At 44.8% G+C, this 14,591-nt stretch overlaps 1 protein-coding gene across 1 annotated transcript in view; it reads right to left on the bottom strand.

The window, feature by feature from the left end:
• LOC126248603 (pyruvate dehydrogenase (acetyl-transferring) kinase, mitochondrial) overlaps positions 1–14,591 on the bottom strand; it is a 369,892-nt gene that overhangs the window by 337,774 nt on the left and 17,527 nt on the right. The gene's annotated exons all lie outside the window — the stretch shown is intronic.

Raw genomic sequence — 14,591 nt, 5'->3', positions numbered from 1 at the left:
GCGAAGAAAAACATTGGCAGGCTCGCAGCTCGTGCAATGTAAGCACCCGCCAGCTGTCCACAGCACGGCTGATTTCACGCAGCCGTGGCGTCCGCTAGTCGCCCAGAATACCACCAAGTGCACCCAATATTTGCTACACAGCAACGGAGAAAGCACACGCACAAAATTGTGCGTGATGCAGAGGCGAAGTGATAGAGATCTATGTGGCTTAGAAGCGTACGCGGAAAATGGCTAAGTGAAAAGAAAGTAAGCAGCACGAAAGGACAGTAACTGTCTTCCAGTAAAAGAGACGTGCACGAAAAGAAATGATCAGATATTTTCAACAGTGACAGCTCACAAATACGGATACAAGAAAAGCAAACGTACTACAGTACCTAATTAGAAGTAGTATGCCTCAAGATGTATCCTATACCTTCTGTTAGTCAGGTTGTGCCATAAATTTATTCTCTCCTCGACTCGAATCATTACCTTTTCCTTAGTTATACTACCTTTACCTCTATCACCAGCATTATTCTGTAGCACATTATTTCAGAAGCTTCTTTTATTGTCTGCACTGTTTATCGTCCACGTTTCGCTTTCATATAATTCTAGATCCCGAATTCAGATGAATACTTTCGGAATGAAATCACTTTGAAGAAGTCTAATATGATACAACTCCGCGACCTAGCTACAACCAACTATTAAACGTTACACCTCACCACAATTTTTTTTCAGTTTATTTCTTTTCGTAACTGACCTAATGCTTGATAAGATGAGTTTTTGCTTTTGCTTCCCCTGTACAGACCTAAAAAATCAAGTAAGTGATCAGCCTCAAGCGACCTTGTGATGCCGACCGAAAATTCGTTCGTCATCCTCTGATCTTACATCTACACTCAGCAATCCACATTTGATGTGTGGTGAATACTTTGTGTACCACAGCCACTTCCATCGTTTCCCACTCCAGTCGCCAAGGGTCCGCGGGAAGAACGATTATTCGTAAGCCTCCGATGAGCTCATGTCTCTCAAATTTTACCTTCATTTTCTTTTCGCGAGATATACGGGCACGTAAGAGGAAGCTATACATTGGTTGACTCTTTTAGGAACGTATGCTTTCGGAACTTTAACAGAAAACAACATCGTGATGGAGAACTCCTCTCTTGCAGCGTCTGCAACTGGAGTTGGCTGACCATCTCCGTAACGCTTTCGCCCTTATTAAATGAATCTATAACGAAACGTGCTGCTCTTCTTTGTATCTTCTCTTTTTAATCTAGCAATCATATTTGGTACGGATCCCAGACTGACGAGCAGTATTCAAATATTGGTCTGACTAAGGTTTTAATAACCTAACTTCTCTGTGTGTGAACTACACTTCCTGAAGATTCTTCCAATGAATCTGTCTGGTATCTACCTCACCTGCGATTAGTTTTATGTCATGGTTCCATTTTAAATCACTCCATACGCGTACTCCCAGCTATTTAATGGATGTGACGGCTTCCAGTGATTGTTCTGCGATCATGTAATCATACTATACACTTAAGACGTCATTGGCTGTCCGTGTGAATACCTCTATTGCTGTAAACACGCCCATTTCATGTCTGAAGGTACACGACGTGCTGTACGACTGCGTTCGACCGAATGAACAATATGTCCGTCCTCTCGCGTGGGGCCATTGAGATCACGCATGCAGTTGAGTATTCCCTTCTGAAATCATTGTTTAGGAATTTGCAGGAGAGTCGTAGGATCCCTGCTGGTTCCCCCCAAACACGTCGGCCTGCTTCCCTGTCATCATGCCGACCGACAATTCGTTCGTCATCCTCTGATCTTACATCTACACTCAGCAAACCACATTTGATGTGTGGTGAATACTTCGTGTACCAAAGCCACTTCCGTCCTTTCCCACTCCAGTCGCTAAGGGTCTGGGCTGTTGTCCAGTTCTTAATGACACATTGACGTTTGTATCTCGTGAAAAACTCGCCACACAAATATTTGTTTGACACAACAGGAGTAAAAGAATATATTTGTTGGTAGCACATACCCAGGAGCTTGGAGAACTGCATCAAAGCACTCATCGGACTGAAGGTCACAGCAATAAACAATACACATCCAAGTTAAGGGATCCTGGAGATGTACGATAAAGTTTGTGTCTGGCGACTACATTGTAAAAGAGACAACATGGAAACTCATGACACACATGCCGCGCCAGTGCGAGACTGCATACTACAGAAGTTCATACGGACCCATATCGAAGGCAGAGAGTTCTGAAAAGTAAAGGAAGAGCAGGATGTAACAACTCTTCGAAGACGAGGTTCTTACAGAAGTAGGAAAAGCTCGGATTGGAGAAGGAGAGGAAAAGAAATGGGTTTTGGCCTTTGAAAGGAATGATCCTGGAATTCGCCTTAAGCGACTTAGTGGAATTATGACAAACGAAAACATGGAAAGTGTATTGTGCGCATTGCCACACAATACTAGAGTCGTGAAGAAACAGGATGGCATAGCGTTGCGTAACAACCACTGTACTAACAAGCGCTTAGTTTTTCATATGTATTGGAGCGGCTTCTAGACGAGAGAGGACTGTGTGACTCAAAACACACACACACACACACACACACACACACACACACACACACACACACAAACACACAAACATTACATATATATAATTAAAAACTTTCCGTTCGGAGGCCATACAAACTAGCATCGGTAGGCCAATCAGGCGAAATCGCCGCGTGAGCATAAGGCAACCATCCCACTGACGCCCCAGGTTAAAGATAACCGTTTGGCAAAACACCGTGTCCTGCTGCGCGAGGAAGTCCGCAACTGTCTGCAGCACATCCTCGACTGACTGATTCGTCGACCCTTCAAGACCTTTTTTAAGGGACCGAAGGCATGATAATCGCATGGGGGGAGATCAGGATTATAGGGCGGATGCTCGAGTGTCTCCCACTTGTACGTAATTGTTGAGACTGGCCTCCCAGATCGACCGGCGTCTTGTGTCGAACGGCGACCAGCACGGAACTTGGCGCATCATTCCACAACGGTGGTTTTCGAAAGACATGCTGTCCCATACACATTCTTAATTTTGCAATGGATGTCTAACTGTGTTCGTCCTTCGGCAGGCAAGGAAAGAATACCAGCACGTTGGTCCTGTTTGGATGCGTTTCGGAATAAGGTAGCCATACTTCACTTTTCCGCAGTTATTGCATGCAGGTCGAAAAAGCACTAATGCCAAACTAATCCCTTGCCGACATGTCGATGCTTATATACCCACATAGGACTTGCGCTACGTTGCATATGCGATGCAGCAAAGCCCTCAAACGGAAACTTTTTAATCACTTTTTACATATTATACTCTACACAATACCAGACGTAAACTAGTTTTTTATCATTCACCAAAAGTCGCTTTCAACGTTTGAAACGTTAAAAACGAAAAAATAATGGACGTGGTAAGCGGTAGTGTGACAAGTGACGGGAGGGAGAGAGAGGTGGGAAAGGGGGGGGGGGGGGTGAGAAACAGCAATCTGGCTCAGCGGGGCAGTCAGGCACTGGTGACCGTGTCTGCTACAAACCAAGTACCCGTGTCCAACGGCGGTACTCTTTCTGTTGTGAGCACCAACCTCTCCTTTTAGCTGATTGCGCGCTCCACGTTTCCCACAAAGTCGCCACTTCTTTACTCCCGGCTCCGGTTTCGGATGATATCTATGATGCAACTGTCATAGTACATATCCCCAATTTGCCTGTCACGCATCTCTCCAGAGTAAAATATGGCTAACATTGTTCGTGCCACAGTGTATGGTATTACAGAGGTTCTGTTATAAAACGAAACGAAATGAATAAGGGGGCACCGTTTATTTTAGGCAAGAGAATGGATGATGATGATGATGATGATAAAAAAAGTTTCGTGTTTCTTAACAGGCAGTTAAACGAGGATTTAGTTTTTGGCGTCTTCAGCCCTGTTTACGATGGGCTGGTGCAGACTGGCACGAAAATGAAACGGATCCGTTTGTAACATACACTGAGTAGTGTCCGGCTAAATCTGAGACCAATCTGTGTCAGAAACGTTACTGTCGTTATCTTAACTTTATTCAGAGGACTTACAGCTAAAGTACGGAAGTTCTGATGCATCTCTTAACGGCAGAGGTTACAATACCATTCAGCTTAGCTGTCTTGATCCCCCGTCCCCGCACTGATAGACTCAGGAGGTATGACCAGTTGCAGTGGGTGCGCAATTATAGTCTTTGTAACACCGTCTCAATCGCCGTGAAGCCTCCTAGTCGTGGGTTTGGATGCGCTAGAGACAGTCGTCAATTTTACAGCACAGATTAAATAGGCTGATCTGTCTGAATACTACTTTCCATACCCCGCTACGGATCCTACGTTTTATAAAATTTAGCATTAGTACATAGTGGTCATGCTTACTTTACTTTACACTCTGAGTGTAGCCTAGAACGTATCATTTAGAGGGCAAGTTTCTACGGAATTCACAAGCCATGGTGATCCTTGGTACCACTGATTTGCCGAGCGCAGCAGAATTTGAGTGCTTTCTCTTGAAAGGTGGTCTGCTGGGTTATCTTTTCCAGGTAAGAGCTTCGAATGTTCTGTGTGTCGATAACAATATTGTAACCTAAGGTTTCCCCGCTTGTCGAAATCTTCATTTAATCACCACGAAGCTGAATTTTCTTGGGTCTACCAGTACCGTGACAAAGGTAGCAGATCAATCTTGCTCTCACGAATGCCACGGACAGCTTTATTCTTGGTACATCAATCTTCTTTACCAGAGATACTCTATTTACGCTGCATCCTAGTTATACCTTGACTTCATCCTTAGCGATTTACTTAATTGTGATATATGCACCTTCAAATGTCTTCTAGAAAACATGGACAACAGAATCTTTGTACGTCTTCACACGGCGTGGGGCACTTCCAGTTTTTATGAAGTGTAACTGTGTGTGCTGTTGCTGTCTACATTTGGTGATAGAAACTCACTCCAGCCAATACTTCAGGAATTCATGTTTAGAAACAGAATTTTCTATTTACACAAATTGGTGACACGAGGGCAACAGGGTTGGGTTGTATAGGACACTACTCTTTTGTAAAAGAGTACCTTCATCGCAGGACAATTTGTTCAGTACATCTTAAGAATCGTTGAGAAATGTGTTACTTGAGCTTCTGAAGGTATTTCTTGATTCTCAGACTGCCAGATATCTTGCAACAGCACTCAATTTAAAGTCAATTTTGAGGGTACATGCATAGCAGTTGCGTCACAGAAGTTAATTCATAATTTAAGACTACGTGAAGATCTCTTTGTGCTCCTTCGACAAACTGATCAATCTCTTTTGGAAGACATAGTGCGACGGAATTCTTGCTTATGTATAGGAAGCTTTTCAACACCGCCACTCTCTACACGGGACAATTCTCGTATCTTACATATTTTAGACCGGTTTCCGAGGGTTGAATGAAAGGTAATGCCTCCACTTTCGTTAATTGGGTTTGGATGGGAATATTTTAATAAATCAAACGCAGAAATAATCCTCAGATGTGCTCTTAATTACTAATATTCACTTTTCCGCATAATCACCAGCCAGTTGAATACATTTATGCCAACGATGAACAAGTTTTCTGAAGCCATCACGGAAGAAGTCGACACACTGTTTCCGTAACCACAGCCTCACAGTTCCCTCAACGTCTTCATCAAAAGCACAATGATGTCCCCACAGATCGTCTTTCATTATCGAGAACAGATAGAAGTCAGACGGTGGACTGTATGGAGGATGCCGTACGGTGGTGAGATTCAGTCTCTGAAGTTCTGCTTTGATGGCACGTGAAGTGTGTGGTTTGGCATTGTCATGCTGCAGGGAAACATTTCCCTTTTCCTTTCGGACTCTTGTTAGCCATCGTTTCAGAGTTCGCAGCGTTGTGATGTAACGCTCTGAATTTATTGTTGTTGCACGATCAAGGAAATCAACATGGATAACACGATCTGTGTCCCAGAACACTGTGACCATGATTTTTCCAGCTGAGGGCTGCGTCTTGACTTTCTTTTTCTGGGGCGAGCCTTTGTGTCTATATTCCATAGACTGACGCTTCGTTTGGCTAATGGTTCAAATGGCTCTGAGCACTATGGGACTTAACAGCTATGGTCATCAGTCCCCTAGAACTTAGAACTACTTAAACCTAACTAACCTAAGGACAGCACACAACACCCAGCCATCACGAGGCAGAGAAAATCCCTGACCCCGCCGGGAATCGAACCCGGGAACCCGGGCGTGGGAAGCGAGAACGCTACCGCACGACGAGATGCGGGCGACGCTTCGTCTCCGGTTCGTAATGGAGTACCCACATTTCGTCTCCTGTCACAATTGAATGGAGAAAGGAGTAACTTTGATTCTCGTACCGCGAGAAGAGTTCCTGGCAAATTTCAAGTCTGTGCACCTTCATTTCAGGAGTCAGCATCTGGGGTACCCATCGTGCACAGGCCTTCCGATAGCCAAGTAAAGTAATAATGTGGCCCACACGTTCTTGTGACATGCCAATTGTGCTTGCAGTTTCTCTCCGAGTGATACGACGATCATCCTGAATCAATCTGTCAACATTTTGCTTGTGAAACTCGGTGGTTGCTGTCACAATCACTATAAACTGCTTTCATTCTCTGATGAATTTCACCTTCTGCTGTCAAGAATTCAATGACTGCAAGTTGCTTAAATAGCATTGACCGATCGTCTGCGCAGGGTTCGAAACTTTACACTGTAACAACACACCATTCAATGCTAAGGCTTCCCGCCAACTGGAGCTGTAGAAAAGAGGCTACGGAACAAGCCAGTACTTGCCGCATACCAATGCTGCCAACTGTTGACGAGTTACGAAGGTGGAGGCATTACTTTTCAGTCAACCCTCGTACATTTGCAAATGACATCGTGGAAGTAAAAAATGGTTCAAATGGCTCTAAGCACTATGGGACTTAACATTTGAGGTCATCAGTCCCCTAGACTTAGAACTACATAAACCGAACTAACCTAACGACATCACACACATCCATGCCCGAGGCACGATTCGAACCTGCGACCATAGCAGCAGCGTGGTTCCGGACTGAAGCGCGTAGAACCGCTCGGCCACAGCGGCCGGCATGGAAGTAAAGCAAATTGTGATAAAGTGCAGTGGAACATCACGAACAGGTATCGGTAAAAGACGAGCAGGCCCGAGCAGAGTACAACGAAAGTGACCATACAAACAACAGAGCTAAAAGGAGGGAGAAGATAGAACATATAAGGTTATGAGAAAAAGATGTTAACATAAGGGAGTGATTTCTGTATCCACAATTGACAAACAGTTTGAGCTGTTTATGCTCGACCTTACGAAACATGAGGGAAGCGCTGCGCCGTGTTGTGTTTAGCATAAGAAGCGATCGGCAGTTACGTAACCAAGGAAAATTGAAACCACAGTACTACTAGAACTTTGAAGACCCGGTATTCCTCTCTGTGGGCGACATCAAAACCGAATGAACAAGGAGCAAGAGAGGATATTTGACTGGTGGAACGTCTGTGCGAATAGCTTGGTGGCTCATTGGTAAAATACAAAACTATGGAAACAGAAGTCTTCTATTCGGACCCCTGTCAATCGTAAGATTTTAATGTAACACGTGTGTCTTCTTTCAGCTATGGCAGTATGTTATCGTGAAAAATGCCGAACTGCAGTGGTTCTGTGTCCACGTTGCGTCGGTTCAAAAGCTGGGATGAAGACACCGCAAACCGCCTCCAATAGGCTGATGACAAGTAAAGCACTGCTGTTTTCAAACCAACCGTCGCATCAATGCAGGTTTATTACCATTTATTTTCTTCTTCTTCTTCTTCTTCTTCTTCTTCTTCTTCTTCTTCTTCTTCTTCTTCTTCAAGAAGAAAATGTACCATCATTGTTCTAGAAACAAGCTTCGTTTGGTCAGGCTGTAGCCTACTACTCAAAAACTGAGCTGAATGATGTATGTCATATCAGCAGTTAGTTAACGTTTCAAAAAATCAGTTTTCAATTCAGGTTCTCACACTTCAGCATGACGAAATTATTTTACATGTTGATGTAAGTTTGCTGGAAAATTCCTTTGCTCGACAAATAAGTGGCGGATGTCATTTTCAACAAAAAGTTATCGCATCGAGCGCTGCGTTCCCCTATGTGTTTTCATCTGACAGAAGTTCTAGTTGCACTCAGCTGTCTGCTGTTGCTCCAAGTGGACCACAGGACCAGCTGGTAACAACACATATACAGCGTAAGTAAAATGTGAGGTAAATGTCTCCACTGTTATGCCAAACGGGTTGGCGCAGTAGCCAAAACAAAAGACTGATACTCAGGAGTGCGGCGGTTCAGATACTCGTTCAGTCATCCAGATAGAAGTTTTCCGCGGTCCACCAACATCGCTTAAGGCAAATGCCGGAATGACTTCTTTGAAAGAGACACTGGTCATTTGCTTTCTCATTTCGGGCTAGTGCCCCGTCTCTAAATGACCCCGTCGTGGTCGGGGCGTTAAACCGTAACCTTCCTTCCTCACAATGTCCATCGTTAGTAATTAGGCGGCGTGCGTGTACAATACAGGCTATCACTTGAAAATTTGAACTTCCCGTTTGAGACTATTTCGTACACATCGCCTATTTTCTTACCCCATTACGATTTCATTCAGAAATCTATGTTCGTTGTGATGTCTACATCGGTTTTGCTAACGCCATCAAATATCTGTTTTCCCAGCGTCAGTTATTTTACACGAATGGTGTGTGTAAATCAACTGTTATGATTCACGCAGCACGAGGAAGCAAGGTTGTCACTACAGGAGGAAAATACGGTTTACTTTTGGATGTCAGTGGATTCGTGAGGAGCAAATTATTCAAGATGATAGTCTGAAAATCTTATCTGCGCCAGTTGATGCGTGCGAGATCACGTCCTCCCGGATCACGAATGTTCTGGAAAAAAGCGCAAAGTGATCACTGGTGGAACATTACTGCACTCACTACTAACCAAATCCGTTATTCCCGAATCGACAGCCGGCCGAAGTGGCCGTGCGGTTAAAGGCGCTGCAGTCTGGAACCGCGAGACCGCTACGGTCGCAGGTTCGAATCCTGCCTCGGGCATGGATGTTTGTGATGTCCTTAGGTTAGTTAGGTTTAACTAGTTCTAAGTTCTAGGGGACTAATGACCTCAGCAGTTGAGTCCCATAGTGCTCAGAGCCATTTGAACCATTTGAACCCGAATCGACACATGGCACCTGGAAGCAGTATTGGGAAAGCGGTTTACGACAGTCTATATATGGGAGGGGGGGGGGGGGGGTATATGAAAGCGGTAAGAGTCTTAAACAGCAGTAAGATTTAAAAAGCTTCCAATGCACCATTAACAGGTGCAACTGTATACTTAAATAACTTATTTGTTCGGTAAAGTGCTTCTGAACTTCCAGTAGATTTTCCAGCAACGTAGTGGGGACTACACAGATAGCCACCCGCTGTAACTACTCGTTCTTCTTCTGACGAGTAAGGGATATTTATAGTTCTGCAAAGATATCGTAGTCGGACATCGCTAAATATCTCGAGCACGCAACCTCCGTACAAATATTTGTGCTTCGATTTAGAGAAGTCTCACCTTTCCGTCACTACCACTACTGAGGGAGCAAGACTCCAACAACCACATACTAAAACGGCAGCGGACCAACATCTCAGTTTACTAGGAATCCAGTCATCACAATCTGCCCGTTATCGAATTTCTTATAATTCATCACGAAAATTCATTCCGACGGTAAAGGGTTGGTCGCATAGCGTTCTGGAAGGCCAGTGGGGGCTTCTCGTACGCGATATTACACGTAATCCCTCGAGCATACCCCAAATACACAGGTTATCCACAAAGTCTATTTACAATTTCAAATTTTTTTTAACAAATGCATTTGATTATGCATCTTCATAGGATTTGTACTATGCAGCCACTGGTTATCAAAGTTGTTATCACATTGCGTTTGTGAGTCTCTGGTACACTGTACACTGTTGATGGATGAGATACTGTGGAACGAAATCCATAGAAAATGGATACTCCTGAACAGAGGGTACAGTATTAAGTTTTACTAAAACTGCAGATGCAGCGAAACTGCAGAAGTATGTAAGAATCCACGATCACATTCAATTTATGTAGGCAGGTACAGCGTTCGATAAAGGGAGAAGTGGTCCACCAAGAACATCTGAGGAAAACATCGATCGTATAAGACAAGTCTTAGCTTGTTATCCCAAGATGCCCGTCCGCACTGCTATCAGGCAGTTGTCAGGTAGACGTTCAACAGTACACGAAGTCCTAAACCAAAATTTGCGATCGTACATTTTAAAATGCAATTAGTACAGGCACTGGTGGCAAATCAGACACCAAGTCGAACAGAGTTTGCAGTTAACACGCTGGAACGAATGTCTGCAGATGGAACATTCCTCACTCGAGTTTCAGCGAAGAGGCATCATACAGGGTAAACTGATAAGAGAAATCTCCCTAACCGTCGCTTACGAAAAACCAGATGACGATAGAAACAACTGTAACTATGGATTGCACTGCCTGTGTTACTCCGAATTACGAAGGAGCAGGCACTGCGGCGACTACAGCCGTTATGAAATACATGAAATATATTCGCAGTTGCAAATATGGACAACCATCAGCTGTATAGTGGAATGACGACAGTGAAAATTTGTATCAGACCGGGACTTAAACACGGATTTCCCGCTTATCACGAGCGGTCGCCTTACCATTTGACTATTCGAGTACGATCACGGCCAGATCCAAGCTTCCCTCTGTCGTCAACCACGGGTCTACAACCTGTACTCGTACCTCCCTTCCCGTAAGTCAAATGGTAAGGCGACCGCTCGCGATGAGCGTGAAATCCGGGTTCGAGTCCCGGTCCGGCACAAATTTTCATTCTCGCCACTCCATTATACAGCTGATGGTTGTCCATATTCGCAACTGCGAATACGTTTCGTGTACAACCGTAACTAGTTACATTTACTGATTTTCCCTCTACGAGTTTCGGAGGATATTGCAACCGTCATCAGGGCCGACCGTTTTACACTAATAAAACAAGGATGATTTTCGCACTGTCTGGTAGCAGAAGCCAAAGAACTGTTGTAGTAAATGACTCAAACTTACGTTAATACGTGAACAAACATAAATACATCAAATTGTCACGGGCTGTTTTAATAGTCGTATATAAATTGCAGACACTTCCTGTAAATTGAAGTAAAGAAATATTGTGCGTTAGAAGCTAACAAGTGCAAGGAAGTCTTTCTGGCCCCAACCACTTCGGTGACTTTTCCTAGAGTGCTTAAGTCCCTGTGAGCTTCTCCGTGGCAGAAAGTCGATGCCGCTGAACAATGAAGCAGGGTGTACAGCAGCGCGGGCAGCCGAGGTAATTACAGACGACGTAAAGCGCTTAGTTTAATTTGGACGTGCAGGGAGGATCTGATCTGTTCCCAGTATCCGCAGAACACGAGACACGAGTGCTCGCAGAAAACAACAGAAAAAGTAAAACTGCAGCAACGATCTCCTCGACAGAACAAAAACAGGCAAACTCGCCGCTCGCCTCGAATAAGGTTTTTATCAAAATTAATTGAAAATGACGGCGGCAAAAAAAACGGCCAAGACGACGTCCTTTACTTAGGATATTAGCGAAAACTCACAAGCTAATTATTATTTCATGAGGCGCCATCTAGTCGTCGACAAGCTCCCCTACAATCTCGTCGACGGGACGTTAAATCCTCATTTTCCTTTTCTCCTTGATCTGATCATAATTTGTGGAGCGCTTCTTCTGAAACACACGGTACTTAATACATCTAAAATATACTTAGGTTAATATTCCTAGATTTCCGGAAAGCGTTTGACACGATACCTCACTGCAGACTGTTAAACGAAGGTCTGAGCATCGGGGTTCCCAGATATGTGAGTGGCTCGGAAACTTCTTGAGTAATAGAACCCAGTACGTCGTCCTCGAAGGCGAGTGCTCATCAGATACAAGGGTATCGTGAGGAATGCCCAAAAGAGGTCTGACAGAACCGCTCTTATCCTCTGTAGAAGTAAGTGATCCGATGGACAGGGTCAGAAGCGGCGACGCTGTGGTGTAAGGGAAGATGCCGTCGTTGAGCCGTGGACAAAATTTATCCTTGGTGTGATGAATGACAGCTTGCTCTAAATGTAGAAAAATGTAAGTTAATGCAGATGCGTAGGAAAAAAAAAATCCTCTAATGCTTGCATACAATAGGTGTGGTGTGCTCATTGACACAGTTACGACGATTAAGTATCTAAACGTAAAGTTGCAAATCGATCTGAAATGAAAAGAGTACGTAAGGGCGGTAGTAGGGAAGCTGAATGGTCGAATTTGGTTCATTGGGAGAATTTTAGGAAAATGTAGCTCATCTACAAAGGAAACACTAGTGCGGCCCATTCCTGAGTACTGTTGAAATGTTTTGGAATCCGCAACAGGTCGGATTACAGAAAGATATCGGAGCAATTCAGAGGCGGACTGCTAGATTTGTTACAGTTAGGTTAGAACAACACACGAATATTACGGAAGTGCTTCAGGAACTCAAATGGGAATCCCTGGAGGGAAGGCGACGTTCTTTTCGCGAAACGCTATTGATAAAATTTAGAGAACCGGCGTTTGAAGCTGCCTGCAGAACTATTCTACTGCTCGCAACGTACGTTTCGCGTAAGGATCGCGAAGACAAGACATATTACTGTTCGTGAGGAGGCATAGAGACAATCGTTCTTCCCTCGCTCCATTTGCGAGTGGAGCGAGAAAGGAAATGACTAGTAGTGATGCAAGGTACCCTCCGCCACTCACTATACGGTAGCTTGCGGAGTATGTATGTAGATTCAGATTCATACACACACTGACGGAAAAAAAATCGCAACACAAAGAAGGGGTTGTGCGACATACGCGAAAGTCAAAAAAATGTTCAAATGTGTGTGAAATCTTATGGGACTTAACTGCTAAGGTCATCAGTCCCTAAGCTTACACACTACTTAACCTAAATTATCCCAAGGACAAACACACACACCCTTGCCCGAGGGAGGACTCGAACCTCCGCCGGGACCAGCCGCACAGTCCATGACTGCAGTGCCCAAGACCGCTCGGCTAATCCCGCGCGGCAAAGCCAAAGTCAGTAGGCGTGTTTCTACACCTGTAGGTTGACGTCTATTTAAATTTCGCGCCAGTCGCGGCACGAAGTGCATGCAAATAAAATCGGGTTTGTTTCAAATACACGATTTAACGATCGTGAGCGTTAGTTACTTTGTGATTTAAAATGGTGAGTTGATGTTAGTCAAGAATGTCTTTGAGGCAACAAAGACGCCATTATCAACATCTCACTGAGTTTGGACGAGGTCGTGAAATAGGGCTACGAGAAGATGGATGTTCGTTTGCAATACTGCAGAAAACATGGCAGAGATGTAGCCACTGTATGTCATTCAGGCAGCGGTGGTCACGGGAATGTAACGTAGCAAGATGACCGTGCTCCGGGCGGCCACGTTGTACTACCGAGAGGCAAGATCATCGTGTTGGACCTATCACTATGGCGCATCGTGCAGCATCTGCAACAGCAATCAGAGCAGCAATTGGCATCACAGTGACACAAAGAACTGTTACAAATCGGTTACTTCTAGGACAACTCCGAGCGAGACGGCCTGTAGCGTGCATTCCACTGACCCCAAATCACCACCATTTGCGACTTCAGTGGTGTCAAGCGAGAGCTCATTGAAGGGCTGGATAGAGGTCTGTTGTATTTTTTGATGAAAGCTGGTTCTGCCTCGATGCCAGTAAACGCCGTGTGTTAGTTAGGAGGCCAGTTGAGGGCCTGCAACCAACCTATCTGCGTGCTACACACACTGCAGCTACACCTAGAGTTACGGTCTGGGGTGTGACTTCGTATGACAGCATGAGCACTCTCGTGGTTATCCCACGCACCCTGACTGCAAATTTATCCGTAAATCTGGAGACTCGACATGTTGTTCTGTCACGAACAGCGTTCCAGGGCGTGTTTTCCAACAGGAAAACGCTCATCCGCATACCGCTGTTGTAATTCAACATACTCTACAGAGTGTCGACATGTTGCCTTGACGTTCTTGATCACCAGATCTCTCTCCAATCGAGCACACACGGGACATCATCGGACAACACTCCAGCCTCATCCACAACCAGCATTAACCGATTAAGTGTAACAGTCACGGAACTCCATCCCACAAAGTGACTCCGGCACCTGTACAACACAAGGCATGTACGTTTGCATGCTTGCATTCGACATTCTGACTATAACACCGGTTATTAGTGTACCACCATTTCACATTTGCCATGGTTTATCTCGCGCTTACGTTAACCTGTGATGTTGCTATGTTAATTATGGGATGGCTCTGAGCACTATGGGACTTAACTTCCGAGGTCATCAGTCCCCTAGAAGTCAGAACTACTTAAACCTAAATGTCCGCCCCCGGTAGCTGAGAGGTCAGCGCGACAGACTGTCAATCCTAAGGGCCCGGGTTCGATTCCCGGCTGGGTCGGAGATTTTCTCCACTCAGGGACTGGGTGTTGTGTTGTCCTAATCATCATCATTCCATCCCCATCGACGCGCAAG

This window comes from Schistocerca nitens, chromosome 3 (genome assembly GCF_023898315.1).
Source record: "Schistocerca nitens isolate TAMUIC-IGC-003100 chromosome 3, iqSchNite1.1, whole genome shotgun sequence".
NCBI lineage: Eukaryota > Metazoa > Arthropoda > Insecta > Orthoptera > Acrididae > Schistocerca > Schistocerca nitens.
The sequence above is the reverse complement of the archived record's forward strand: the minus strand, read 5'-3'. Positions and strand labels throughout refer to the sequence as shown.